Raw genomic sequence first — 4,976 nt, 5'->3', positions numbered from 1 at the left:
GTCAAGTTCTTAATTGTTTTGTTGTTGTTGTTGTTTTCAGGTAGAAATTGTACTTTTTTTTTTATCCTTAATCCCCAAAAAGTCATGGGGCTTTCGGATATTGTCATGGAGTCAAAAAAGATTAATAAAGTATTCACAACACTATACGCTCCATGAAAAAAAAAAAGCTATCAATATTTAAGCTACTTTATATGATTTACAAAATTAGTTCTGCATTTTAAACGATATATGAAAATACCAGATGCCTGACTGCTAAAATATATATGTAGTTCAATGAATAGCTTTACTATAGCTAGTTTTGATTCTAAACAGCAAATACCAAACACATGTTATCAACACAACCCATCAACATAATCACCTGCTTTTCTTTTAACATTTAGATTAATAAATATTCAACACCCCTATAATCAGTGGTGTAAAGTATTTGAGTAAATGTAATTCCACTCTAAAAAATTCTGGGTTAAAAACAACCCAAGTTGGGTTGAAAATGGACAAACCCAGATCCCTGGGTTGTTTGAATGGGTCCATTTACTAGGGTTCAAACAACCCGATTTCTGGGTTTTTTCATTTCCAACCCAACTTGGGTTATTTTTAACCCAGCATTTTTTAGTGTAGTTACTGGGCTTAAATATCTTTTTTAAACTACTTTGTAGTGCTGAGTAATGCAATTACACATTACATTTTGCATGGCAACTTTTTCTGCAGCAATTTATTTATGCTATAAAATAAAACATCTAAGAGCACTGAATGTACTATATATTGTGCGTTTTGCCTTTACTCACCCATACATGTCAACAATGTGATTTCATTAGCAGGTAGTCAATGAATCGCAAGTGTTTGATTTATGAGGACATGACTGCAGCTGGTGATGAAGCTGAAACCACCACATCCGTTGGAAGAAGGCTTTTTCATATTACTTAACTATTATTTATCCCGTATCGACGAGAACTTTTTAAAGGATATTGGTTTACATATGGCCTTTTGTGCACTTGAGTGTGTGTAGATGTTTAAGAAGCTGTCATGTTGACTTTGATTTATTGCAGTTTTGAGGTTGAGTTTTTTTTTATTTTGGAAAATAATCTTACAAATCAATTGTTTCTTATTTTCACTGATATGTCTCTCAGGTGTTGAGGACTAGTGCATCGTTGAGCCTATATTTAGTATGAGTAAAATGCTTAAAGCTACACTGTGTGATTTTTTCCCCCATCTAGCGGTGTAAAGGTATATGACCATCCAGTGAATATTAGTTTCTGTTCCTCTCAATTCTGATTTCGTTTTAACTCCTACGGTGGCCGATTTAGTCCAAGATTAACATGGCTTCCAGTTCAACCTCGTTCATGACTGCCATCGAGTGTTAAAATGCGAAAAGCAAAGCCTGAATTTACGGGTATGTCCCTCTTTGGCTAATGTACTCAAGATGGAGGAGCAACATGGCGACCGGCATTCAAACCCCTCACCCGTATGTATTTTCAATGGCATATTATAAACTTATGAAAATACTTTATTACTTGAAAGAAGTAAATATACATTAATGAGCACATATATTTTTGAAAGAACTAAGTGTTTTTAGCTAAGAATAAACTAAAAAAGTTACACAGTGTAGCTTTAAGTACTGTTAAAATCAGATACTTTAAGACTTCAAGTTGTATTGGAATTGGTGACTTGCAACTTCATTCGTGTAAGGAATCTGTACTTTTACTCTAGTATAGTTTGCAGGTACTCTTCACACCTCTGACTATGATGAGTTCAAATTAAAACATCAGCCTATCAAAGCACCACAATATCTAGTAATATGAGATAGGCGATTGGTTATGTATCAATTTTTTATTCTACTGGACCAGAACAGCATAAATATAGAGATGATAATCTTTTATTCATCATTTTCATTAAACATTTTCCTCAGTGTGCTCACTTACACGTCTAGGTTATCTTGCTCATAATCAATACAGCTGTACTTTCTAAGCCTGAAATGTTGAGCTACTGCTAAGGTTTAGTCGGTCAGATCTGTTCAACAAATCAGAATACATTAACTCTTTTTGAGCATGTTCCTTTCAGAATATTATGTTTGAGGAACTCTACGTTATTGTTTAAACAAATATTTGGCATCTAGAGGTCTACATTTACATTATTTTACATATTTATTAGACTGTCAATGAGGGTCTAGGAAGCTCCCCATGCAAGGGGTCACATTCCGGAGGAGAGAGCTGAAGCTTTATACATTTATATGCAGCCACTTAAATATTCATTTCAATCAAGCAGCGTATAAATGAGATTGGCAGAGGTGCTATCCTGAGGTGAACCGTGTAGTTCTGATTGCAGATTGCATTTTAGAGAGAAAGGGAGAGCAAGCGAGATAGAAAAAGAAGTGGGAGAGTTAGAAGAGGTAACAGTAGGAGTAGAAGTGTTAGAAATGAAGAGATGCTATTCCTGAAGGACACATCGTAGAGCAGTCGATTATGTCAATACAGGTTTTTTTTTTGTGGCCTCTTCAGATGGCAAACAGGCTAACATCATCTTCCATTTGCAAAGGATTGAAATGTACTGTATTTTTTGGATCTCTTCAAACCTTGAAACTAGAACATGTGAAACCTTACAGCTGTGGGAGGGGGAATTTTCTGTGATCTACACATTTATGTCCTTTTTAAAATGTATCACTTTCATTCTAGGGTGGATAGAAATGGTAGTTCTAGTTGAACACTCTTAATGCTTTATGGTAGGAAAAAAAAGAAAATCTCTTCTATCCTAGCGGGTACAATTTGTAAAATGTACTTCAGAAGTCCTTATACGTTCTCTCGTTTGCTTTAGTTCTTGGCTCCTTTATACCACAGAACACAAGTCTTGCTTCAAAATGTAGACCTGTGAACACCAGGATTAGATGTTACAGTTTATAAAGTCTTGAAAAAAAATTGAAATGAGAATCCAAACTCTTAAAATGTATTCAAAACATCAAACATTACAGTGTTTACTCCATTTTAAGGAGACTGGAGCAATAGTGGAAGATGGGAATTGTTCATAAATGTCAGGTTGTACGGAAGCCCTAAAAGACCATGTTTTATGTAAGGGATAATGTACACCCAGCCGGTTGTTATCGCAGAATAAACCCCGACAGAGTGATCAGGTCTTGCATCACTCTGAAGGGGTTTATTCTGCGATAAAAACCGGCTGGGTGTACATTATCCTGCTTATTACACGGCTACTAGTCTCAAATAAATAATTATTAGACACAAAATATTGTCTCGAGATTAAATATTTTATTAGCTCTTACACAAAGCTTCCGCGAAGGAAAACAGTTCCAACCTGCTTCAAGCCTTTATATATTGCTGAAGATTTGCCATATGCCCTTGCTAAATGTTGAAAATGAATGCTGAAAGGGTTAGTTCACCCAAAAATGGGTTAATAGAGCCTTCTGATTCGAATCGATGCGTTTGTGTAAGAAAAAGATCTATATTAAAAACGTTATAAAGGAAACCTGCCTTGATGTCTTCCATTGTAACCCACGACTGTTTAAGCCACAAGATGGCGCGAGCGTTAAGCACAGAAGTAGTACCGGTCAAGTAACTCATAGTACCCGTATGAGCGGATGTTATCTGGAAATAACGTACCGCTGGAATGCGCGATTGACCAATCAGAATCAAGTATTTCACAGAGCCGTGTAATAAGTAAAGGATAATGTACATCCAGCCAGTTGTTATTGCAGAATAAACCCCCGACAGAGTGATCTTGCATCACTCTGAAGGGGTTTATTCTGCGATACCAAATGGCTAGATGTAAATTATCCCATTAATTATACGGCTACTTGTCTCATATTAGACAAAATATTGACATGAGTTTAAATTTTATTAGCTCTTACGCAAAGCATCCATGAAGAAAAACAATTTCAAACTGCTTTAAGCCTTTATCTATTGCTGAAAAGATTTGTTTTTACCATCTATGTTGAAATTAATCATTATTACCCCTTTTATTATTATTATTACCCCTGAAATTAATTATTATTACCCCTTATTATACCCCTTTAATGCTGAAAGGGATAGTTCACCCAAAAATAAAAATTACCCCATAATTTACTTACCCTCAAGTCATCCTAGGTGTATATGAAATTCTTCTTTCAGACAAATAAAATCTGAGTTATATTAAGAAAGTCATGTCTAATCCAAGCTTTATAACAGAAGTAGCTCTGTTTTGAAGTCCATAAAAATGCAGCTTTTCGTCAAATAACGTGCTAGAGAATTAGACCCCATGCATTATACAAGTAACGGTTGGAGTTAAAAATCTTATAGTATTCCAGAGCCGTGCAATAATTATATAGAGTATATATATTCAAGATTAGTATTTCCAGTCAAGTCCGCTCCTGCCAGTTTAGAGCCAGTCAAGTACAAATTGTCATGCCCTCAAAAGTGGAAGAAGAGGAGAGCCCATGTCTGCAAGTCAGATGCCTTTCTAGAGGCCCCTAGCCTGTTGTCCCCTGAGCGCAGTCCAGTGTCGGCTCCAGTCCCAGAGTGCAGTCCAGTGTCGGCTCTGTCTCCTGTTCCAAATCCAGTGAGGGCTTCGCCTCCTGTCCCAGAGCCTGCCAGTCAAGCCCAGTATCTGTCCCTGAAGTCCTGGAGGATATCTCAGCAGCTAAAGAAGGTGTTTCTAAGCCTGTCCCAGTATTCAAGCCCAGTCAGGGGTCACCATCAGTGAAGAGGCCCCGTGCCTCGGTTGTTTGTCTCCCTAATACCCCTCACATCCCACCCTCCCTGTTACCTGGTCCTTGTGGGTTCCCGAAGTTGGCACCCCCCTGGTCAGCCCCTAACTACTCACCTAGATTATTTTCCTACCCAGTTCTGCCTCCCATGTTTCCTGTCTGCCCTTGAACTCCTAGTTTTGTCCCACCTGTGTTCCCTTTGCCCAGTTTGGACGCCAGGAGGCGTCCATTGGGGGAAGGGTACTGTCAGGGTTCTGCCCATTTTTCTTTGTTTTATGTTTGTGTTGTGTCT

The sequence above is a fragment of the Pseudorasbora parva genome, chromosome 5 (assembly GCF_024679245.1).
Source record: "Pseudorasbora parva isolate DD20220531a chromosome 5, ASM2467924v1, whole genome shotgun sequence".
Lineage (NCBI taxonomy): Eukaryota > Metazoa > Chordata > Actinopteri > Cypriniformes > Gobionidae > Pseudorasbora > Pseudorasbora parva.
Note: the sequence above shows the minus strand (reverse complement) of the source record.